The 26,585-nt window shown below is 45.1% G+C and overlaps 1 long non-coding RNA gene across 1 annotated transcript; it reads left to right on the forward strand.

Annotated features, from left to right (window-relative positions):
• Positions 1-1,466: 1,466 nt before the first annotated feature.
• On the forward strand, positions 1,467-14,170 carry LOC138667270 (uncharacterized). The gene is made up of 3 exons (XR_011318681.1): positions 1,467-1,693; positions 1,800-1,915; positions 14,088-14,170. It is a non-coding gene; the product is annotated as an uncharacterized lncRNA (long non-coding RNA).
• Positions 14,171-26,585: the final 12,415 nt, after the last annotated feature.

Below are 26,585 nucleotides of genomic sequence, written 5' to 3' on the forward strand. Positions count from 1 at the left end.
CTGCAGTAATCTCAGCCAGGTATGGCAGGCAGCAATAAGGAGTGGACTGATGCACAAATTAAATAAAAAGTGTGGACAAACAAACAAGATAGCTGTGCAGAAAGGAAGGAACAAGAGGATTTGTGCTTTGAAAAAAGCAGTTGGTTTGCACAGCGGCGTACACACAGCAATGCAGCTATCAGGGAGCCTTCTAGGGCAGCCCAATGAGCTACAGCGCTGAGGAAAAAAAAAAAAAAAGGAGCTTCCACTGTCCCTGCACACCGAAGGTGGTGTTGGGCAGTGGAAATCGCTACAGCACAAGCGGTTTTGTGGTTAATGGACCCTGCCTAACGCTATCCCTGCTTCTGACGAAGCGGCAGCAACCTCTCCCTAAGCTCAGATCAGCAGCAGTAACATGGCGGTCGGCGGGAACTCCCCTTTATAGCCCCTGTGACGTCGCAGACAGCAAGCCAATCACTGCAATGCCCTTCTCTAAGATGGTGGGGACCAGGACCTATGTCATCACGCTGCCCACACTCTGCGTTTACCTTCATTGGCTGAGAAATGGCGCTTTTCGCGTCATTGAAACGCGACTTTGGCGCGAAAGTCGCGTACCGCATGGCCGACCACGCACAGGGGTCGGATCGGGTTTCATGAAACTCGACTTCGCCAAAAGTCGGCGACTTTTGAAAATGTTCGACCCGTTTCGCTCAACCCTAGTTATTGCCCAATGGACTTTAGAAGATCCAAAGAACATCAACAATCAGTGGAGAACATATGAGGAACATTACTTTCCATTACAGTAATGGAGCTATATAAACAATGGATAGCTGTTGGATGAACAATGGTTGAGTTGATTGTTTGGCTGGCAGCTATCTCTCCCGATTTCTCCATAAACCAGAGCGCTTTCTCTTCAAAGTGCCCCTATGTTCCGTACAAGAGGCTCACTGCCAAACAACTTTGGTGGTGGCTCATCTCGCCAAGATCAAATGGATAGGCAGTCTGAAATCAGACATACTGGATCCATATTTCCCCCCACATCAACATTCAGTAGAGAGTCAGGAGGAACCATAAACATTGGACTGTCAGCCAATTCTGCCGATATTGATGGGATTGGCCTATGTCTAATGTCAATCACAGTAGAAGGAATGTTAGGATAGGATACAAGCAATGAGACACCAAGTAGTTGTGGGAATGGGTAACAAGCTTAAAGATGGTTGGGGGTGAATACCAGTGTCAATTAATGTCCCACTTTGACTTATCTATGAAGCATATGAAGCACCTAACACTCCATGTGCATGTAAGTTGGTCAGTCATCAGAAATAAGATACAAGGGGGGGTTGTCGACAAATATTTTGGGAAAAACTACTGCAGAAGTTCCCTAGAGGTCGCTCCTTCAATTTAACTAAATACTTCTTTGAAAAAAAGAAAATAAAATGGCTAACAAAATTTCATCTGTTCGGATTTTTTATAGGTTTCCTCAACAGTGTTAGAGATTTCCAGAAATGGAAGTCATGAAAGAGTTGGAGTTCTGGAAAGAGTGCTACAGAACCTCTCTATTGGAGATAAGCAGAGAGACTAAAATATAAGAGAAATCCATACATCCATTATGAATTCTGGATTTCTCTATAGTCTTCAAGGATGGGTCAAACATAACCAAAAATGTCTGAGTTCATATGATTTATTGAGAACTTGCAGATGTTAATAAGTGAAGGTAATTCCAACTGTATAGCTCGTATTTCCAATTATTATTGTTATTTTTAAGTATTTCCATTAATCTATTCTCCAGAGATCAATCAGTTTTATTATTTACTTCACAGAATTAAAAAGTCCCAACAGAACGGTGCCAAGAGGATACAATATAAGCTGTACTGATATAATACAGGTGAAAAACCAATAAGATGCTGTCTGCCCACTCAATGCTAAGCAGATGCTGGTGAGTTCATCATTATGGGGCTTCACAGCTGAAAGTTATGTGGTACCAACAGAAACAATTCATGACCTCAGTCCTGAAGAACATATCATGGCTGGGACATTCTGTTCCATTTCCTACTCAATCACCAGTACAAGTGTCCATTTTGCTAATGATTTTCCCAGTAATGATAAGAGCACCACTGGTCATGATCTTGATAAATAACTCAGGCATCTAGATAGGGTTTTATCATGTATGGTGCCTAGAAGAACCTCATCATAGAGTATATTTTGTGTTACACACATTACCTTATCTACAGGTCCTTCTAAAAAAATTAGCATATAGTGTTAAATTTCATTATTTACCATAATGTAATGATTACAATTAAACTTTCATATATTATAGATTCATTATCCACCAACTGAAATTTGTCAGGTCTTTTATTGTTTTAATACTGATGATTTTGGCATACAACTCCTGATAACCCTAAAAACCTGTATCAATAAATTAGCATATTTCACCCATCCAATCAAATAAAAGTGTTTTTTTAATAACAAACTAAAAAACCATCAAATAATAATGTTCAGTTATGCACTCAATACTTGGTCGGGAATCCTTTGGCAGAAATGACTGCTTCAATGCGGCGTGGCATGGAGGCAATCAGCCTGTGACACTGCTGAGATGTTATGGAGGCCCAGGATGCTTCAATAGCGGCCTTAAGCTCATCCAGAGTGTTGGGTCTTGCGTCTCTCAACTTTCTCTTCACAATATCCCACAGATTCTCTATGGGGTTCAGGTCAGGAGAGTTGGCAGGCCAATTGAGCACAGTAATACCATGGTCAGTAAACCATTTACCAGTGGTTTTGGCACTGTGAGCAGGTGCCAGGTCGTGCTGAAAAATGAAATCTTCATCTCCATAAAGCATTTCAGCCGATGGAAGCATGAAGTGCTCCAAAATCTCCTGATAGCTAGCTGCATTGACCCTGCCCTTGATGAAACACAGTGGACCAACACCAACAGCTGACATGGCACCCCACACCATCACTGACTGTGGGTACTTGACACTGGACTTCAGGCATTTTGGCATTTCCTTCTCCCCAGTCTTCCTCCAGACTCTGGCACCTTGATTTCTGAATGACATGCAAAATTTGCTTTCATCAGAAAAAAGAACTTGGGACCACTTAGCAACAGTCCAGTGCTGCTTCTCTGTAGCCCAGGTCAGGCGCCTCTGCCGCTGTTTATGGTTCAAAAGTGGCTTTACCTGGGGAATGCGGCACCTGTAGCCCATTTCCTGCACACGCCTGTGCACGGTGGCTCTGGATGTTTCCACACCAGACTCAGTCCACTGCTTCCTCAGGTTCCCCAAGGTCTGGAATCGGTCCTTCTCCACAATCTTCCTCAGGGTCCGGTCTCCTCTTCTCGTTGTACAGCGTTTTCTGCCACATTGTTTCCTTCCAACAGACTTACCATTGAGGTGCCTTGATACAGCACTCTGGGAACAGCCTATTTGTTGAGAAATTTCTTTCTGGGTCTTACCCTCTTGCTTGAGGGTGTCAATGATGGCCTTCTTGACATCTGTCAGGTCACTAGTCTTACCCATGATGGGGGTTTTGAGTAATGAACCAGGCAGGGAGTTTATAAAAGCCTCAGGTATCTTTTGCATGTGTTTAGAGTTAATTAGTTGATTCAGAAGATTAGGGTAATAGGTCGTTTAGAGAACCTTTTCTTGATATGCTAATTTATTGAGACAGGTTTTTTGGGTTATCAGGAGTTGTATGCCAAAATCATCAGTATTAAAACAATAAAAGACCTGACAAATTTCAGTTGGTGGATAATGAATCTATAATATATGAAAGTTTAATTGTAATCATTACATTATGGTAAATAATGAAATTTAACACTATATGCCAATTTTTTGAGAAGGACCTGTACATTTACAAAGAACCGATACCTTTGTAAATTACAGTTGCTTAATGAAGTTTACATAAAGGGGGAAGAAGGGAGGAGCAAAGTGATACAATGTGGTAGAGGAATGCACAGAACTTGCTACTGTTTTCTAGTAAGTATTTACCTCACCCCGGACATGGATTCACAGCCACACTGCTCAGTACTGCTTTATAATGCCTTCCATGCAGCTGCTGCTTCTGAACCTGTGCTGTATAGAAAAAGGGGAGCAGGATTTCCTCATGTCTGCATGTGTTGTGTATCATAAACATCACAGCAGTTAGTTTACACCGAGTTACTTAAGGACAACTGAAGATTAGCAATAGAGCCCTTAGAGAACACTGCATGATATAAGGTCTATAATTGCAAGGAATAGTATTATTCCTTTTGTACGAACACAAGACAGCATATTCTGTAAATTTACCTGAATTCACAGTTATACTGTAGATTATGGGAGGCTCCAGTGCCACTGCCATGGGTTACTGTTGCTGATTTTCACTGAATGGCTCCCACTGGTTGGCAGGAACTGTTACGAGACACTGTGGCTAGCTGGCACTGGTCTGACTCATTGTGGCTGGCACTATTAAGTATCACCGTGACTTACTGGCTGGTGCTGCTAAGGGTCACTTTGGCTGGTAATTCTATGAGTGACTATCATTTTTGGGGTCTTTTATGAGACAATGGGGTCAGCCTGCACTGCTGTGAGTCACTGTGGCTTGCTGGTAGGCAATGTATAAATCATTTTGGCTGTATGGGAATGTTATGGGTGGCAAATTAATTGACACACGGTTTTGTGACACTGTGGCTAGCTGGAACTACTGTGAGACACTGTGGCTAGCTGGTACTGCTGTGAGACACTGTTACTAGCCAGTACTGCTGTGGGTCACTGTGGCTTGCTGGTACTGCGGTGAGACACTGTTACTAGCCTGTACTGTGGTGAGACACTGTGGCTAGCTGGTACTGCTCTGAGATACCGTCGCTACCTGGTACTGCTGTGAGACACTGTGGCTAGATGGTACTGTGGTGGGACACTATGGCTAGCTGGTACTGTGGTGAGACACTGTGGCTAGCTGGTACTGCTGTGAGACACTGTGTCTAGCTGGTACTGCTGTGAGACACTGTGGCTAGCTGGTTCTGCTTTGAGACACTGTATCTAGCTGGTACTGTGGTGAGACACTGTGGCTAGCTGGTACTGGTGTGAGACACTGTGGCTAGCTGGTACTGCTGTGAGACACTGTGGCTAGCTGATACTGCTGTGAGACACTGTGGCTAGCTGGTACTGCTGTGAGACACTGTGGCTAGCTGGTACTGCTTTGGGACACTGTGGCTAGCTGGTTCTGCTTTGAGGCACTTTGTCTAGCTGGTACTGCTGTGAGACACTGTGGCTAGCTGGTACTGCTGTGAGACACTGTAGCTACCTGGTTCTGCTTTGAGACACTGTTTCTAGCTGGTACTGCTTTGGGACACTGTGGCTAGCTGGTACTGCTGTGAGACACTGTAGCTACCTGGTTCTGCTTTGAGACACTGTTTCTAGCTGGTACTGCTGTGAGACACTGTAGCTACCTGGTTCTGCTTTGAGACACTGTGGCTAGCTGGTACTGCTGTGAGACACTGTGGCTAGCTTGTACTGGTGTGAGACACTGTCTAGATGGTACTGCTGTGAGACACTGTGTCTAGCTGGTTCTGCTCTGAGACACTGTGGCTTGCTGGTACTGTGGTGAGACACTGTATCTAGCTGGTACTGTGGTGAGACACTGTATCTAGCTGGTACTGGGGTGAGACACTGTGGTTAGCTGGTACTGTGGTGAGACACTGTGGCTAGCTGGTACTGTGGTGAGACACTGTGGCTAGCTGGTACTGGGGTGAGACACTGTGGCTAGCTGGTACTGCTGTGAGACACTGTGGCTAGCTGGTTCTGCTTTGAGGCACTGTATCTAGCTGGTACTGTGGTGAGACACTGTGGCTAGCTGGTACTGCTGCGAGACACTGTGGCTAGCTTGTACTGCTGTGAGACACTGTGGCTAGCTGGTACTGCTGTGAGACACTGTGGCTAGCTGTTTCTGCTTTGGGACACTGTGGCTAGCTGGTTCTGCTTTGAGGCACTTTGTCTAGCTGGTATTGCTGTGAGACACTGTGGCTAGCTGGTACTGCTGTGAGACACTGTGGCTACCTGGTTCTGCTTTGAGACACTGTGTCTAGCTGGTACTGCTTTGGGACACTGTGGCTAGCTGGTACTGCTGTGAGACACTGTAGCTACCTGGTTCTGCTTTGAGACAGTGTGGCTAGCTGGTACTGCTGTGAGACACTGTGGCTAGCTTGTACTGGTGTGAGACACTGTGTCTAGCTGGTACTGCTGTGAGACACTGTGGCTAGCTTGTACTGGTGTGAGACACTGTGTCTAGCTGGTACTGCTGTAAGACACTCACTGTGGCTAGCTTGTACTGGTGTGAGACACTGTGTCTAGCTGGTTCTGATCTGAGACACTGTGGCTTGCTGGTACTGTGGTGAGACACTGTGGCTTGCTGGTACTGTGGTGAGACACTGTGGCTAGCTGATACTGTGGTGAGACACTGTGGCTTGCTGGTACTGTGGTGAGACACTGTGGCTAGCTGGTACTGTGGTGAGACACTGTGGCTAGCTGGTACTGCTGTGAGACACTGTGGCTAGCTGGTACTGTGGTGAGACACTGTGGCTAGCTGGTACTGTGGTGAGACACTGTGGCTAGCTGGTACTGGGGTGAGACACTGTGGCTTGCTGGTACTGTGGTGAGACACTATGGCTTGCTGGTACTGTGGTGAGACACTGTGGCTTGCTGGTACTGTGGTGAGACACTGTGGCTAGCTGGTACTGCTGTGAGACACTGGCTAGCTGGTACTGTGGTGAGACACTGTGGCTAGCTGGTACTGTGGTGAGACACTGTGGCTAGCTGGTACTGGGGTGAGACACTGTGGCTTGCTGGTACTGTGGTGAGACACTGTGGCTTGCTGGTAAGGGGTGAGACACTGTGGCTTGCTGGTACTGTGGTGAGACACTGTGGCTTGCTGGTACTGTGGTGAGACACTGTGGCTAGCTGGTACTGTGGTGAGACACTGTGGCTAGCTGGTACTGGGGTGAGACACTGTGGCTAGCTGGTACTGTGGTGAGACACTGTGGCTAGCTGGTACTGTGGTGAGACACTGTGGCTAGCTGGTACTGGGGTGAGACACTGTGGCTAGCTGGTACTGTGGTGAGACACTGTGGCTAGCTGGTACTGGGGTGAGACACTGTGGCTAGCTGGTACTGTGGTGAGACACTGTGGCTAGCTGGTACTGTGGTGAGACACTGTGGCTAGCTGGTACTGGGGTGAGACACTGTGGCTAGCTGGTACTGTGGTGAGACACTGTGGCTAGCTGGTACTGCTGCGAGACACTGTGGCTAGCTGGTACTGCTGTGAGACACTGTGGCTAGCTGGTACTGCTGTGAGACACTGTGGCTAGCTGTTTCTGCTTTGGGACACTGTGGCTAGTTGGTTCTGCTTTGAGGCACTTTGTCTAGCTGGTACTGCTGTGAGACACTGTGGCTAGCTGGTACTGCTGTGAGACACTGTGGCTACCTGGTTCTGCTTTGAGACACTGTGTCTAGCTGGTACTGCTTTGGGACACTGTGGCTAGCTGGTACTGCTGTGAGACACTGTAGCTACCTGGTTCTGCTTTGAGACAGTGTGGCTAGCTGGTACTGCTGTGAGACACTGTGGCTAGCTTGTACTGGTGTGAGACACTGTGTCTAGCTGGTACTGCTGTGAGACACTGTGGCTAGCTTGTACTGGTGTGAGACACTGTGTATAGCTGGTACTGCTGTGAGACACTGTGGCTAGCTTGTACTGATGTGAGACACTGTGTCTAGCTGGTACTGCTGTAAGACACTCACTGTGGCTAGCTTGTACTGGTGTGAGACACTGTGTCTAGCTGGTTCTGATCTGAGACACTGTGGCTTGCTGGTACTGTGGTGAGATACTGTGGCTTGCTGGTACTGTGGTGAGACACTGTGGCTAGCTGATACTGTGGTGAGACACTGTGGCTTGCTGTTACTGTGGTGAGACACTGTGGCTAGCTGGTACTATGGTGAGACACTGTGGCTAGCTGGTACTGCTGTGAGACACTGTGGCTAGCTGGTACTGCTGTGAGACACTGTGGCTAGCTGGTACTGCGGTGAGACACTGTGGCTAGCTGGTACTGTGGTGAGACACTGTGGCTAGCTGGTACTGGGGTGAGACACTGTGGCTTGCTGGTACTGTGGTGAGACACTATGGCTTGCTGGTACTGGGGTGAGACACTGTGGCTAGCTGGTACTGTGGTGAGACACTGTGGCTAGCTGGTACTGTGGTGAGACACTGTGGCTAGCTGGTACTGTGGTGAAACACTGTGGCTTGCTGGTACTGTGGTGAGACACTGTGGCTTGCTGGTACTGTGGTGAGACACTGTGGCTTGCTGGTACTGTGGTGAGACACTGTGGCTAGCTGGTACTGTGGTGAGACACTGTGGCTAGCTGGTACTGGGGTGAGACACTGTGGCTAGCTGGTACTGTGGTGAGACACTGTGGCTAGCTGGTACTGTGGTGAGACACTGTGGCTAGCTGGTACTGGGGTGAGACACTGTGGCTAGCTGGTACTGTGGTGAGACACTGTGGCTAGCTGGTACTGGGGTGAGACACTGTGGCTAGCTGGTACTGTGGTGAGACACTGTGGCTAGCTGGTACTGTGGTTAGACACTGTGGCTAGCTGGTACTGGGGTGAGACACTGTGGCTAGCTGGTACTGTGGCGAGACACTGTGGCTAGCTGGTACTGCTGCGAGACACTGTGGCTAGCTGGTACTGCTGTGAGACACTGTGGCTAGCTGGTACTGCTGTGAGACACTGTGGCTAGCTGTTTCTGCTTTGGGACACTGTGGCTAGCTGGTTCTGCTTTGAGGCACTTTGTCTAGTTGGTACTGCTGTGAGACACTGTGGCTAGCTGGTACTGCTGTGAGACACTGTGGCTACCTGGTTCTGCTTTGAGACACCCTGTCTAGCTGGTACTGCTTTGGGACACTGTGGCTAGCTGGTACTGCTGTGAGACACTGTAGCTACCTGGTTCTGCTTTGAAACAGTGTGGCTAGCTGGTACTGCTGTGAGACACTGTGGCTAGCTTGTACTGGTGTGAGACACTGTGTCTAGCTGGTACTGTGGTGAGACACTGTGGCTAGCTTGTACTGGTGTGAGACACTGTGTCTAGCTGGTACTGCTGTGAGACACTGTGGCTAGCTTGTACTGGTGTGAGACACTGTGTCTAGCTGGTACTGCTGTAAGACACTCACTGTGGCTAGCTTGTACTGGTGTGAGACACTGTGTCTAGCTGGTTCTGATCTGAGACACTGTGGCTTGCTGGTACTGTGGTGAGACACTGTGGCTTGCTGGTACTGTGGTGAGACACTGTGGCTAGCTGATACTGTGGTGAGACACTGTGGCTTGCTGGTACTGAGGTGAGACACTGTGGCTAGCTGGTACTGTGGTGAGACACTGTGGCTAGCTGGTACTGCTGTGAGACACTGTGGCTAGCTGGTACTGCTGTGAGACACTGTGGCTAGCTGGTACTGTGGTGAGACACTGTGGCTAGCTGGTACTGTGGTGAGACACTGTGGCTAGCTGGTACTGGGGTGAGACACTGGCTTGCTGGTACTGTGGTTAGACACTATGGCTTGCTGGTACTGGGGTGAGACACTGTGGCTAGCTGGTACTGTGGTGAGACACTGTGGCTAGCTGGTACTGTGGTGAGACACTGTGGCTAGCTGGTACTGGGGTGAGACACTGTGGCTAGCTGGTACTGTGGTGAGACACTGTGGCTAGCTGGTACTGTGGTAAGACACTGTGGCTAGCTGGTACTGTGGTGAGACACTGTGGCTAGCTGGTACTGGGGTGAGATACTGTGGCTTGCTGGTACTGTGGTGAGACACTGTGGCTTGCTGGTACTGTGGTGAGACACTGTGGCTAGCTGGTACTGGGGTAAGACACTGTGGCTAGCTGGTACTGGGGTGAGACACTGTGGCTAGCTGGTACTGCTGTGAGACACTGTGGCTAGCTGGTACTGCCGTGAGTCATTTTTTCTGCCTGACATTGCTAAGTGCCTATGATTGGTTGGCATGTGATACTGTGGATAGCTGGCAGTGGTGGTGATACTGTTATTGGTCACTGGGTCCGGCAGGTTTGCATTAGAAACATGGTGTAAATGGATAGTATTGCTAAAGGGAATGGGAAGAAATGTGTTACCCATGGGCGCATACACGCTCCCATTTCTTGGGTGACTGCAGTGCTATTCATATCAATAACAGAAATGTAACATTTCAGAGCGGCACTGCTAAGATCGAGTGGGCACTGGAACTGTGGACCTTTTATATTCAGCCTGATCAAATATAGAGATGGTTTATATGGGAATTGGTAGAAATCATAAAAATTTAAGTAGGAGTTATCAGGCACCCCCGTGCTCACCCTGCGAGGCACTGATGCTAAAGGAGATGTGGTGGCCAATGTCTATGGATAGTACAGTTGCTGTCCCGTAAAGGATTAATCTGGCTGAGACCTGTGGTTCTGCACAGCTAGGCTAATGGGTGTATTGACAGTAAGTTTAATCGTCTTATCTGGTCTGATTTTTTTGCCTCCTGGTTTTGCCCTTGGCCTGTCTGACCTTGCTCTTGTCTGTCCTTACAGTATCTGACCTTGGCTATTCCACTTGACTAGGTTTTGTTTTATGATTCTGGACAAGTTTTGCTTCTTCTCATACTCATCTGAATTCGTTTGACAAGGCTCACATCAGGCTCGCTCCTCTGTTCAGCATCTCCTCCATGGAAACAACCCAGGGTACCCCTATGTAAGTTCAGATCTGCCTGATGCAGAGGCTATCGCCAAGTCTGTTGGAGGTAGCCTTTTTCAGCCAACAGCCTCTGATAAACGCAAACTTTACACTTTGGGTACCAATAGGGTTTTCATGGTATTCTAATGTTGTTATAGAAGTAGTCATCTTCTTTTATTCTTATTGAGGTATACAATATACTGTGCTTGAAGCCACCAGCTGTATTTATTATTATTATTATTATTATTATTATTTATTTATTTATTTATTTATTTATATAGCACCATTAATTCCATGGTGCTGTACATGTGAAAAGGGGTTACATACAGGGTTATAGATATCAGTAACAGTAAACAAATTTATAGTGACAGACTGGTACAGAGGGGAGAGGACCCTGTCCTTGCGGACTTACATTCTTCAGGACAATGGGGAAGAGACAGGAGGTTGGTGTGCTGCAGCATTGGTGGTGGTGAGGCGGCAGCCCGGGTGGTCTTGGCGGCAGCTCGGGTGGTCGGTGACGTGGCGGCAGCTCGGGTGGTCGGTTACATGGCGGCAGCTCGGGTGGTCGGTGGCATGGCGGCAGCTCGGGCGGTCGGTGAGGCGGCAGAATGGTTATTGCAGGCTGTAGGCTTTCCTGAAGAGATGGGTTTTCAGGTTCCGTTTGATGGATCCGAGGGTGGTGGATAATCGGACGTGTTGAGGCATGGAATTCCAGAGAATGGGGGATATTCGGGAGAAATCTTGGAGGCGGTTGTGTGAGGAACGAATAAGTGTGGAGGAGAGTAGGAGGTCTTGGTAGGATCGAAGATTACGTGAGGGAAGATAGTGGGAGATTAGTCCAGAGATATAGAGAGGGGACAGGTTGTGGATGGCTTTGTAGATCAGTGTTAGTAGTTTGAACTGGATTCGTTGGGGAATTGGGACCAGTGGAGGGATTTGCAAAGGGGTGAAGCAGGTGAGTAGCGAGGAGAGAGGTGGATTAGCCGAGCAGCAGAGTTGAGGACAGACTGGAGTGGTGCAAGGGAGTTAGCGGGGAGGCCACAGACGAGGGTGTTGCAGTAATCGAGGCGGGAGATGATGAGGGCATGCACAAGAGTTTTAGTAGATTGTGGGCTGAGGAAAGGACGGATTCTGGTAATATTTTTGAGTTGGAGGCGACAGGAGGTGGCAAGGGTTTGGACGTGCGGTTTGAAGGACAAGGCAGAATCGACAGTTACCCCGAGGCAGCGGATTTCAGGTGTGGGAGAGAGCGTGATGCCGTTTACTCTAATAGATAGTTCAGGTAGGGGGGATACGAGAGATGGGAGAAAGATGATGAGTTCGGTTTTGTCTACATTGAGTTTTAGGAAGCGAGAGTTGAAGAAGGAGGATATGTTTGACAAACACTCCGGGATTCTGGACAGAAAAGAGGCGACATCTGAGCCAGAGAGGTAGATCTGAGTGTCGTCCGCATATAGGTGGTACTGGAAGCTATGGGACTTTGAGTTGTCCTAGGCCAAAGGTATAGATGGAAAAAAGTAGAGGTCCTAGGACAGAGCCTTGAGGGACTCCAACAGAGAGGGGGCGGGGTGAGGAGGTAGTGTGGGAGTGGGAAACGCTAAATGTGCGGTCGGAAAGGTATGAGGCAATCCCGGACAGGGAAAGGCCTTTGATGCCGAGGGAAGAAAGAATACTGTTTTGCATAAGTTGTATGTCTTTTTATTATCATATTTTTATATCTTTTCTTATTGTAAGCACTGACCCATTTGTTATTAAAGTATAAAACTTTAACAAGTTGAACCTTGAATGTTCTAAAAGAATCCATAGCCTAAGGTGTGTGAGCCTTATGAGTGATAGACATATTTTTATTAGTATTGTTAGTTCTGGGACTCATCACCTGTGTATTCGGTGAGTGGTGGCAGCGCATATGAGCAGGAGTGGGGAGATAGATTAACCCTTGCAAGCACAACCCCAGGTCACGTGTGAGAGCAGGCACGTGACGAATAAGTGACCCCACGGAGTAGGGATCCGTAACAATTGACATCCGTGACTATTTGCAGTTAGTTTTTATTTGGCCACCTTAAAATAACCTGCCTCCACCTCAAATATGTCCCAATAAAGGTCAAGCTACTGCAGGAGTTGGGGTCTCCACACTCTCAAGAGTCTGCCTTACGAAGACACCCACCTATCTACATACCTCAGTGGTTCACAAACGAGCCATCTAATACCAGCACAGAATACTCATGGTCATGGCTTTGATGCACAAGGAGTCTAAAGTTGTATTTAACATAAGTAATACAGTAACTTTCTAGGATTTTGGGATGTAGGAACTGAGTCTACACAATGATATAGAAGCAATATAAATAATATGGTCTCTACAGGCCTGTACACTGACTCTGGTGTTGGTATAACAGGTGACCCTTTGTCTTGATTTGTCCTCTCCATGGTGTCTTTGCTCGCCTATGTACTTGTCAGGTTGATTCCTGCAGTCTCTGATCTGTCGGAATCACCAATGGCTGTCTGGTTCTGTTACCCTAGGGAATGCTGAACATGGACCTGAAAGAAGCCACTGATTGTCCTTTTGCTGGATCTTTCCAGACTTTTTGTCTTCTTTCGTCTCAGCTTACTCTGAGATTTTTCTTTGGTACCAGCTGGTTTGGGCAGATATAGGCATGATATCCAGATGTGACATTTGGTACTGCTAATAAAAATTGGTGAACAAAGCTATGACTTTTCTTTGAATTATACTGTAACATGATTTGACTATTTAATAGTTATCCCCAACCAAAATGTCTACCCAACCCAATCCGTTGAGGTACTGAGCACAGGACCGAGAATTTGATGTAAGGATGAATGATATCTTATTGTTTTGCTCTGAGTTTAAATAATTACTTAAATTATTTTACTGTTTCATGGCCTAAGAAATATATGAACAAATCCAAGAGACATGGAAGCCACCAATTCGTCATCAGTGATGGAGTTCATACTTACCACATTTGCCGATCTCCATAGTTTCCAGCTCTGGCTCTTTATAGCATTTTTCTTCATCTTGATTATCACCATAACAGGAAATTTGGCAATTATTACAATGACTTTCTCCAACTCTCAGCTACAAGGCCCAATGTACTTCTTCCTGGCCAACCTATCTTTTGTAGACATTTGCATGTGCTTAGTGACAGTTCCTCAAATGTTGAAGAATCTCTTGTTGGATCTGAGAGGAAGGGTCATATTGTTTTGGGGATGTATGGCTCAAGTCTTCTTCTTTTTGACATTTGCCAACGTTGAGGACTTCTTGCTTTCTGTCATGGCTTATGATCGATACTTAGCCATTTGTGACCCCCTCCATTATGTGATGGTAATGAATAGAAGATTGTGTTCCCAACTAATTGTCTTTTGTTGGATATTGTCTACAGCAAATGCCATTCTACATACTGCCTTGACATCGAGACTCTCATACTGTGGGGCCAACAAGATCAACCATTATTTGTGTGACATGGTGCCTCTCTTCAAACTCTCCTGCTCTGACATCACCATCAATCAACTGGTCATCTTCACCGAAGGATCTATTGTGGTCGCTGGTCCCTTTCTGTTCATCTTTTCCTCGTATGTCCGTATTATTTTTGCCATTCTCAAAATCCGTTCTGCTAAAGGAAGGAGAAAGGTTTTTTCCACCTGCTCTTCCCACCTGGCCGTGGTTACCTTTTATTTTGGGACAATACTATTTATGTACTTTCGCCCTTCGTCTAGCTACTCATTGACCAAGGACCGAATAGCCAGTGTGATGTACACCATTCTTGCCCCTATGTTGAACCCTTTTATTTACACTTTAAGGAATAAGGATGTTCAGCAAGCTTCAAGGAAGCTCTTTGCCAGAATTAGTCATGCATGAGGGAATTAACCACTTTATTAACGAGTGGGTTCATGAAAACTATGGTGAGCTTGGTAAGGAGGAGCCCTAACTTAAGGTGGCACTCGATGCAATAAAGCTTCAAAGATTCATGGCCACCCCAATTTGTGGCAACCTGGACCTCTCTCACCAAGTTCCTTTATAGTAGAAATGGCCAAGACTATAGGGTTCAGTTCTACTCTACAAACATACTCAGAAAATTAGGCCAATATATTAAATACCAAAATAACCAATCATTTTTTGCCATGCATAATCTTTTATACTATGAAGATGTCCCAAGGTGACTTCCCATCAAGTCAGTGCAGATCAGTGGAAGTCTAGTAGCTGACATCTCACCAGGGATCTCATAAGTGACTTGTGTCTTGCCCATGTTTCCACTTCAAAGGTCGCCAATGAAGTCTAGATCCTCTCAATTAGAGTCAATGAGAGTATAAACCATTTAGTTCTATTTTTCCATCATCTTTCCCATAGATTATGTTTTGAAAGTTCTCGAAGTAGCTCCTGATGTTAACACCATGTAGAGTTATGTCAAGACAAAACATGTAGTTGGAGACTTCTGAATGTGTCTTCCCACAACAGACTGCTCCTTACCTTTACAGTAAGCTGTAATCTACCATCATTCTCTTCGGCTCCTAGCTGTCTCTGAACATTGTTCCACGCTTTATTAATCTATAATCCAATATGAAACTGAAGAGTTATTAGCGGACAGAAAAGTTATTCCATGCTCATAAGGCTCTGGATTCGGGAACTGGGAAATGGAGAGCCTCAATGTTAATAGAGTGGAGCTACGCATGCTCAACCCCTTTTCCATACATTGTCTATGGGACTGCCGGAGATTGCCAAGTACAGTTTTGCTATTTCCGGCAGTCCAAAATAGAGCATAGGTCGAGCATGTAGGTTCCAGACCCCATTCTCAGGACTGCTGAGGGAACTCCACTGATCAGTGAGTTAACCCCTATCCGATAGGTGGGGGAAACATTTTTCTTCTTGGATTAACCCTTTTACGACGTTGACCGAATGTATTGAAACTTATTAAGAGCTTCTGTATGGCTAATAAATACCTATTGCAAGAAGACAAAGTTGCTGTTACCACCAGTGAGTTAGTTTTCTTACACAGAGTTCATGATTGCTAAGTATTCTTGGTCTTGTGAAAGTTTATAAAATCATACAGGTTAATAAAATATATTTTGAATTGTTCACTGTTTTTATGCCAATTTTGCGCACTTGACTCTTTATTTCAATGTTGGGTATTTGAAAATGAAGCTGGCCATACACTTGAGAAAGCTGTCATCTGAACACTAGTTTAACCAATAGTCGATTCCTTCGACCTGTCCCTTACTCCCCACCACCCTATTAACCTCATACATGTGTATGTTTGGCACAGAAGAGCATGCATGAATTTTCAGTGGAGAAAGGGTAGGAAGCTGCTGCAAAGGTCCTGTGGTTTTGAAACTAAAGAGAATTTGTCAGTGCAAAATGTCTGTTCAAACCAAGCACAGGCGCATGGTACACCCTTGGCGTCATCAAACAGTTCAGTATACCTTCCCATCTATTTGTTTTCCAAATATCTTCATCTTCCTTTGGCTCCTGTAAAGCTGAAACTGTGACTCAAGGAAGGGGGCGACGGAGAGAGATGGACGCAAAACAAGTGGGTGAGAAAATGTTGGTTTTTAAGAATTCAGCAATGCAGAATATGCTTATTTTTATCTTTTTATTTCTTTGATTTTAAGATATATTTTTCACATTTATATCTTCAATATAGAAAATATGCTTCTTGTTTCTTTCATTTTAAAGACTGAGGATGATTGGATTTTACTAGTTTTTCATCCATTTTTCTTTATATATTTAAAGTAATTTTTAATCCCCCATGCGGACGTAGGACCTCCGGTATTGCAGATTATAGCAAAAATCATGGTCTTTTATGAAGCCCAATCAAAACCAATAATGTACTTTTAACAAAAAAGAATATTCGATTTGGGGTTATAACTAACAAAACCGCACATAAACTCTCCAATGTCACCCTCAAAAATGTTGGGGGTAATTTGTACCAAAAATACATAAAACACATGATAATTTCCCAGGGTGCCCAACGGTGGCGGGAGTGGGCTCTAACGCTGCCTAAATAAACAGAGCCGAAAAAAGCCCACAGAGATAACATGGAGGACCGTGATTAAATGAAGAACCTATGTGGGAAAAAAAGTCCTCCAAACACAATGTATATGTATACACATGATAAACAATTTTATCGAAGCAAACACAAATAGTTAAAAAGTAAAAAAAAGGAGATGTAAACGGACCATGCAAGAATTGAAAAAGCGAACACTGAGCTGTTATGGTAAACAGGTAAGTTGCATCTATGCAAGACCTTGCAAATCAGGCTTAAATAAAAAAATAGGCAAATGCATGAAGTTACAATATAAACAGAATAGTGTCCTCATAAATAAAGTGCAAGGTGCAAATGGTACATTCATAGAGCATGCAAAAAGACGTAGATAGGAGTACTGGAAGGGGTTGGGTCTTGTTTCTGGTAACTCACGTGGACAAAGTTAAACCAAATAAGGCAAATATAATATGTAGTACCAATGGTAGAGAGTAGGGTTGAGCGACCTTGACCTTTTTAGAGTCAAGCCGTGTTTCGCGAAACCCGACTATCTTAGAAGTCGAGTCGAGTGGAATCGGCCGATTATCGCGAAAATTCGGGTATCGATCGAAACACGAAACCCAATGCAAGTCAATGGGGGAGCATAGTCGGCAGTCAGTGGAGGCCAGGAAAACACCTACACTGCCCATTTTAATGGCAAAAACATCCATTCTTGTTACAGAAGCTTGTCAATAGTAATTTACCTTATAATAATTGGAAGGCATTTGAAATTGGGGGTCATTTGGCTAAAGTTGTGGGGGGTAGGGCTGGTTCAAGTAATTAGTGGGCCCAGGAAATCCGGACCACGTCACGGCAGTGGAGCAGGGAGAGGTAAGTATTTCAACTTTGCAAGTGCTGTGATCTTGAGCAAGCAGGGGGGGCCCACTCGTTGGCATTGGCACTGGCACAGGGCCCCTCAAAGTACAGCGGTGTGTTTGCACGGCGGGGGCGCCTCCCACCGGCAGCAACACTTTTGCGTACTATGAGAGGCCCTGTGCCAGTGACGTCGCCAACTAGTATTCCTCCCCCCACCTGATGAAGGTGGTATGGTATGCGGGAAGAGGAACCTGACTTTCAGCAGGGTCACAATCTTGCTGTGTAGCGTGCACGGGGAATGTTGCGTTATGGGTCAATGTACCAGCAGACTCATCTATCACTGGCTGGGCAATGGGCAGGATGAGGAGGAAACACAGATATAGGCCCAAAGAATAAAGTTGGCTAAATGCAGTTCAAAATTGGTAACACAGGACTAACCAGGGGGCATTGCAGTGGAGGACAACTGGAATGAGAGGCTGACACAGAGAGTAGGCCCAAATCAGTAAGTAGTCGAAATGCAGTTCAAAATTGGCAACCGTAGTAAACAGCTTTGTAAGCACAGCTTTGTTCAGTGGAGGAGAACAGCGAGGAGTGGCAGACACCGATAGTAGGCCCCAACCCAACTAGTAGGCCAAATGCAGTCTAACATTAACAACTACTTAACGAGAGCCTGAAAATGGAATTTCAGGACAGGAAACCAGGAGAACAGCAAGGAGCGGCAGACACTGTTAGTAGGCCCCAAACCAACTAGTACGCCAAATGCAGTTGTTCCATTTAACCACTATTTAACAAGAGCCTGAAGATAGAAGCTCAGGAAAGGCAACCTGGGGAACACCTTGGAGTGGAACACACCGTCTCTACACCCCATACCCAATTTGTAGGCCTAATGCAGTGTAGTTTTCACCAACTACTAAACGAGAGTAGGAAGATCGAAGCAATGGCGAGGAAACCTGGGGAACACCTTGGAGTGTAACACACCGTCTCTCTACACCCCATACCAAATTTGTAGGCCTAATGCAGTGTAGTTTGCAACAACTACTAAACGAGAGTAGGAAGATCGAAGCAATGTGGACGAAACCTGGGGCACACCTTGGGGCGGCAGACACCGTTAGTAGGCCCTACCAAAGTTGTAGCCCCAATGCAGTTTTAAAATTCCTAGAGGCTGAAAACAAGACTATTGACGCTCAGCTTTTTTCAAAGGAACACAGCTGTATTGAGTGGCGCAGACAGACACAGGTAGTAGGCCTTAAACCAAATATGTGGCTCACTGCAGCTTAAAAAAGGTTACAGGGGTACACAGGCAGCATTGCTCTGGGCAGTGGAGGACAATTTCAATAGTGGACTGCAGACAGACTTTGTACGCCTACTATTAAAAAAGGATGAAGACACAAAAGAGAATAGTAAAACCAAAAACACTCAGTTTGAAAAAATGTTGCAGTAATCCGCAAGTGCTAGTAAAAGATGTAAAAAACAGGGTATTTGGTTGATACGTTTTTTGCAAAAAATGTATACTAAGCTGCTCTACCAATCTTCACGGTATACCCTTATCAGAGCAGTCCTAACTAATGTATGCAATCCCTATCTGATGTATTTAAAAACCTGATCATCTGTATATAACCTGTGTGAACAGGGTTCAGAGAGGAAAAATCCATGTGTGCATACAGGGTAGAACAGCTTTTGTGCAGATAGCCCAAGAGGAGTGGTGGAACTCCCCAGTCTTGTAGACACAAGAGAACAATTATGGAAACAGGAACACATGGGCTACTTGCACAGTGAACAAGTCTGTATGATCATGTTCACACACCACCAAGAAACCTGAAGACACAAAAGAGAATAGTAAAACCAAAAACACTCAGTTTGAAAAAATGTTGCAGTAATCCGCAAGTGCTAGTAAAAGATGTAAAAAACAGGGTATTTGGTTGATACGTTTTTTGCAAAAAATGTATACTAAGCTGCTCTACCAATCTTCACGGTATACCCTTATCAGAGCAGTCCTAACTAATGTATGCAATCCCTATCTGATGTATTTAAAAACCTGATCATCTGTATATAACCTGTGTGAACAGGGTTCAGAGAGGAAAAATCCATGTGTGCATACAGGGTAGAACAGCTTTTGTGCAGATAGCCCAAGAGGAGTGGTGGAACTCCCCAGTCTTGTAGACACAAGAGAACAATTATGGAAACAGGAACACATGGGCTACTTGCACAGTGAACAAGTCTGTATGATCATGTTCACACACCACCAAGAAACCTGAAGACACAAAAGAGAATAGTAAAACCAAAAACACTCAGTTTGAAAAAATGTTGCAGTAATCCGCAAGTGCTAGTAAAAGATGTAAAAAACAGGGTATTTGGTTGATACATTTTTTGCAAAAAATGTATACTAAGCTGCTCTACCAATCTTCACGGTATACCCTTATCAGAGCAGTCCTAACTAATGTATGCAATCCCTATCTGATGTATTTAAAAACCTGATCATCTGTATATAACCTGTGTGAACAGGGTTCAGAGAGGAAAAATCCATGTGTGCATACAGGTTAGAACAGCTTTTGTGCAGATAGCCCAAGAGGAGTGGTGGAACTCCCTAGTCTTGTAGACACAAGAGAACAATTATGGAAACAGGAACACATGGGCTACTTGCACAGTGAACAAGTCTGTATGATCATGTTCACACACCACCAAGAAACCTGAAGACACAAAAGAGAATAGTAAAACCAAAAACACTCAGTTTGAAAAAATGTTGCAGTAATCCGCAAGTGCTAGTAAAAGATGTAAAAAACAGGGTATTTGGTTGATACGTTTTTTGCAAAAAATGTATACTAAGCTGCTCTACCAATCTTCACGGTATACCCTTATCAGAGCAGTCCTAACTAATGTATGCAATCCCTATCTGATGTATTTAAAAACCTGATCATCTGTATATAACCTGTGTGAACAGGGTTCAGAGAGGAAAAATCCATGTGTGCATACAGGGTAGAACAGCTTTTGTGCAGATAGCCCAAGAGGAGTGGTGGAACTCCCCAGTCTTGTAGACACAAGAGAACAATTATGGAAACAGGAACACATGGGCTACTTGCACAGTGAACAAGTCTGTATGATCATGTTCACACACCACCAAGAAACCTGAAGACACAAAAGAGAATAGTAAAACCAAAAACACTCAGTTTGAAAAAATGTTGCAGTAATCCGCAAGTGCTAGTAAAAGATGTAAAAAACAGGGTATTTGGTTGATACGTTTTTTGCAAAAAATGTATACTAAGCTGCTCTACCAATCTTCACGGTATACCCTTATCAGAGCAGTCCTAACTAATGTATGCAATCCCTATCTGATGTATTTAAAAACCTGATCATCTGTATATAACCTGTGTGAACAGGGTTCAGAGAGGAAAAATCCATGTGTGCATACAGGGTAGAACAGCTTTTGTGCAGATAGCCCAAGAGGAGTGGTGGAACTCCCCAGTCTTGTAGACACAAGAGAACAATTATGGAAACAGGAACACATGGGCTACTTGCACAGTGAACAAGTCTGTATGATCATGTTCACACACCACCAAGAAACCTGAAGACACAAAAGAGAATAGTAAAACCAAAAACACTCAGTTTGAAAAAATGTTGCAGTAATCCGCAAGTGCTAGTAAAAGATGTAAAAAACAGGGTATTTGGTTGATACGTTTTTTGCAAAAAATGTATACTAAGCTGCTCTACCAATCTTCACGGTATACCCTTATCAGAGCAGTCCTAACTAATGTATGCAATCCCTATCTGATGTATTTAAAAACCTGATCATCTGTATATAACCTGTGTGAACAGGGTTCAGAGAGGAAAAATCCATGTGTGCATACAGGGTAGAACAGCTTTTGTGCAGATAGCCCAAGAGGAGTGGTGGAACTCCCCAGTCTTGTAGACACAAGAGAACAATTATGGAAACAGGAACACATGGGCTACTTGCACAGTGAACAAGTCTGTATGATCATGTTCACACACCACCAAGAAACCTGAAGACACAAAAGAGAATAGTAAAACCAAAAACACTCAGTTTGAAAAAATGTTGCAGTAATCCGCAAGTGCTAGTAAAAGATGTAAAAAACAGGGTATTTGGTTGATACGTTTTTTGCAAAAAATGTATACTAAGCTGCTCTACCAATCTTCACGGTATACCCTTATCAGAGCAGTCCTAACTAATGTATGCAATCCCTATCTGATGTATTTAAAAACCTGATCATCTGTATATAACCTGTGTGAACAGGGTTCAGAGAGGAAAAATCCATGTGTGCATACAGGGTAGAACAGCTTTTGTGCAGATAGCCCAAGAGGAGTGGTGGAACTCCCCAGTCTTGTAGACACAAGAGAACAATTATGGAAACAGGAACACATGGGCTACTTGCACAGTGAACAAGTCTGTATGATCATGTTCACACACCACCAAGAAACCTGAAGACACAAAAGAGAATAGTAAAACCAAAAACACTCAGTTTGAAAAAATGTTGCAGTAATCCGCAAGTGCTAGTAAAAGATGTAAAAAACAGGGTATTTGGTTGATACGTTTTTTGCAAAAAATGTATACTAAGCTGCTCTACCAATCTTCACGGTATACCCTTATCAGAGCAGTCCTAACTAATGTATGCAATCCCTATCTGATGTATTTAAAAACCTGATCATCTGTATATAACCTGTGTGAACAGGGTTCAGAGAGGAAAAATCCATGTGTGCATACAGGGTAGAACAGCTTTTGTGCAGATAGCCCAAGAGGAGTGGTGGAACTCCCCAGTCTTGTAGACACAAGAGAACAATTATGGAAACAGGAACACATGGGCTACTTGCACAGTGAACAAGTCTGTATGATCATGTTCACACACCACCAAGAAACCTGAAGACACAAAAGAGAATAGTAAAACCAAAAACACTCAGTTTGAAAAAATGTTGCAGTAATCCGCAAGTGCTAGTAAAAGATGTAAAAAACAGGGTATTTGGTTGATACGTTTTTTGCAAAAAATGTATACTAAGCTGCTCTACCAATCTTCACGGTATACCCTTATCAGAGCAGTCCTAACTAATGTATGCAATCCCTATCTGATGTATTTAAAAACCTGATCATCTGTATATAACCTGTGTGAACAGGGTTCAGAGAGGAAAAATCCATGTGTGCATACAGGGTAGAACAGCTTTTGTGCAGATAGCCCAAGAGGAGTGGTGGAACTCCCCAGTCTTGTAGACACAAGAGAACAATTATGGAAACAGGAACACATGGGCTACTTGCACAGTGAACAAGTCTGTATGATCATGTTCACACACCACCAAGAAACCTGAAGACACAAAAGAGAATAGTAAAACCAAAAACACTCAGTTTGAAAAAATGTTGCAGTAATCCGCAAGTGCTAGTAAAAGATGTAAAAAACAGGGTATTTGGTTGATACGTTTTTTGCAAAAAATGTATACTAAGCTGCTCTACCAATCTTCACGGTATACCCTTATCAGAGCAGTCCTAACTAATGTATGCAATCCCTATCTGATGTATTTAAAAACCTGATCATCTGTATATAACCTGTGTGAACAGGGTTCAGAGAGGAAAAATCCATGTGTGCATACAGGGTAGAACAACTTTTGTGCAGATAGCCCAAGAGGAGTGGTGGAACTCCCCAGTCTTGTAGACACAAGAGAACAATTATGGAAACAGGAACACATGGGCTACTTGCACAGTGAACAAGTCTGTATGATCATGTTCACACACCACCAAGAAACCTGAAGACACAAAAGAGAATAGTAAAACCAAAAACACTCAGTTTGAAAAAATGTTGCAGTAATCCGCAAGTGCTAGTAAAAGATGTAAAAAACAGGGTATTTGGTTGATACGTTTTTTGCAAAAAATGTATACTAAGCTGCTCTACCAATCTTCACGGTATACCCTTATCAGAGCAGTCCTAACTAATGTATGCAATCCCTATCTGATGTATTTAAAAACCTGATCATCTGTATATAACCTGTGTGAACAGGGTTCAGAGAGGAAAAATCCATGTGTGCATACAGGGTAGAACAGCTTAGTATACATTTTTTGCAAAAAACGTATTAACCAAATACCCTGTTTTTTACATCTTTTACTAGCACTTGCGGATTACTGCAACATTTTTTCAAACTGAGTGTTTTTGGTTTTACTATTCTCTTTTGTGTCTTCAGGTTTCTTGGTGGTGTGTGAACATGATCATACAGACTTGTTCACTGTGCAAGTAGCCCATGTGTTCCTGTTATTAAAAAAGGATGCTCTATGCAATTAAAAATAGGTTCCAGGGGTACACGGGCAGCAGTGGTCTGGTCAGTGGAGGAGTAGTAGAAAGAACGGGCCGCAGGCAGGCTTCGAAGGCCTAACATAAAAAAATATTGGGCTGTAGGCACTTTAACATTGGTTCCAGGGGTACACGGGCAGCAGTAGACTGGTCAGTGTAGTAGTAGTAGAAGGAACGGGCCGCAGACAGGCTTCGAAGGCCTAACATAAAAAAATATTGGGCTGTAGGCACTTTTAAATAGGTTCCAGGGGTACACAGGCAGCAGTGGTCTGGTCAGTGTAGGAGTAGTAGAAAGAACGGGCCGCAGACAGGCTTCGAAGGCCTAACATAAAAAAATATTGGGCTGTAGGCACTTTAACATTGGTTCCAGGGGTACACGGGCAGCAGTAGACTGGTCAGTGTAGTAGTAGTAGAAAGAACGGGCCGCAGACAGGCTTCGAAGGCCTAACATAAAAAAATATTGGGCTGTAGGCACTTTTAAATAGGTTCCAGGGGTACACGGGCAGCAGGGGTCTGGTCAGTGTAGGAGTAGTAGAAAGAACGGGCCGCAGACAGGCTTCGAAGGCCTAACATAAAAAAATATTGGGCTGTAGGCACTTTAACATTGGTTCCAGGGGTACACGGGCAGCAGTAGACTGGTCAGTGTAGTAGTAGTAGAAAGAACGGGCCGCAGACAGGCTTCGAAGGCCTAACATAAAAAAATATTGGGCTGTAGGCACTTTTAAATAGGTTCCAGGGGTACACAGGCAGCAGTGGTCTGGTCAGTGTAGGAGTAGTAGAAAGAACGGGCCGCAGACAGGCTTCGAAGGCCTAACATAAAAAAATATTGGGCTGTAGGCACTTTAACATTGGTTCCAGGGGTACACGGGCAGCAGTAGACTGGTCAGTGTAGTAGTAGTAGAAAGAACGGGCCACAGACAGGCTTCGAAGGCCTAGCATAAAAAAATATTGGGCTGTAGGCACTTTTAAATAGGTTCCAGGGGTACACGGGCAGCAGTAGACTGGTCAGTGTAGTAGTAGTAGAAAGAACGGGCCGCAGACAGGCTTCGAAGGCCTAACATAAAAAAATATTGGGCTGTAGGCACTTTATAATTGGTTCCAGGGGTACACGGGCAGCAGTAGACAGGTCAGTGGAGGCCTAGTGGAAGGAGGGACTGCAGACAGGCTTCGAAGGCCTAACATAATAAAATTGGACAGGCTGTAGGCACTTTATAATTGGTTCCAGGAGTAAATGGGCAGCAGTAGACAGGTCAGTGGAGGCCTAGTGGAAGGAGGGACCGCAGACAGGCTTCGAAGGCCTAACATAATAAAATTGGACAGGCTGTAGGCACTTTATAATTGGTTCCAGGGGTACACGGGCAGCAGTAGACAGGTCAGTGGAGGCCTAGTGGAAGGAGGGACCGCAGACAGGCTTCGAAGGCCTAACATAATAAATTGGGCTGGCTGTAGGCAATTTAAAATTTGTTCCAGAGGCCTAGTGGAAGGAGGGACCGCAGACAGGCTTCGAAGGCCTAACATAATAAAATTGGACAGGCTGTAGGCACTTTATAATTGGTTCCAGGGGTACACGGGCAGCAGTAGTCAGGTCAGTGGAGGCCTAGTGGAAGGAGGGACCGCAGACAGGCTTCGAAGGCCTAACATAATAAAATTGGACAGGCTGTAGGCACTTTATAATTGGTTCCAGGGGTACACGGGCAGCAGTGGTCTGGTCAGTGGAGGCCTAGTGGAAGGAGGGACCGCAGACAGGCTTCGAAGGCCTAACATAATAAAATTGGGCTGTAGGCGCTTTAAAATTGGTTCCAGGGGTACACGGGCAGCAGTGGTCTGGTCAGTGGAGGACTAGTGGAAGGAGGGACCGCAGACAGGCTTCGAAGGCCTAACATAATAAAATTGGGCTGGCTGTAGGCAATTTAAAATTGGTTCCAGGGGTACACGGGCAGCAGTGGTCTGGTCAGTGGAGGTCTAGTGGAAGGAGGGACTGCAGACAGGCTTCGAAGGCCTAACATAATAAAATTGGACAGGCTGTAGGCGCTTTATAATTGGTTCCAGGGGTACACGGGCAGCAGTGGTCTGGTCAGTGGAGGCCTAGTGGAAGGAGGGACAGCAGACAGGCTTCGAAGGCCTAACATAATAAAATTGGGATTGCTGTAGGCAATTTAAAATTTGTTCCAGGGGTACACGGGCAGCAGTAGACAGGTCAGTGGAGGCCTAGTGGAAGGAGGGACCGCAGACAGGCTTCGAAGGCCTAACATAATAAAATTGGGCTTGCTGTAGGCAATTTAAAATTTGTTCCAGGGGTACACGGGCAGCAGTAGACAGGTCAGTGGAGGCCTAGTGGAAGGAGGGACCGCAGACAGGCTTCGAAGGCCTAACATAATAAAATTGGGCTGGCTGTAGGCAATTTAAAATTGGTTCCAGGGGTACACGGGCAGCAGTGGTCTGGTCAGTGGAGGCCTAGTGGAAGGAGGGACCGCAGACAGGCTTCGAAGGCCTAACATAATAAAATTGGGCTGTAGGCGCTTTAAAATTGGTTCCAGGGGTACACGGGCAGCAGTGGTCTGGTCAGTGGAGGACTAGTGGAAGGAGGGACCGCAGACAGGCTTCGAAGGCCTAACATAATAAAATTGGGCTGGCTGTAGGCAATTTAAAATTGGTTCCAGGGGTACACGGGCAGCAGTGGTCTGGTCAGTGGAGGCCTAGTGGAAGGAGGGACCGCAGACAGGCTTCGAAGGCCTAACATAATAAAATTGGACTGGCTGTAGGCACTTTA

This window comes from Ranitomeya imitator, chromosome 2, assembly GCF_032444005.1.
Source record: "Ranitomeya imitator isolate aRanImi1 chromosome 2, aRanImi1.pri, whole genome shotgun sequence".
NCBI classification, from domain to species: domain Eukaryota; kingdom Metazoa; phylum Chordata; class Amphibia; order Anura; family Dendrobatidae; genus Ranitomeya; species Ranitomeya imitator.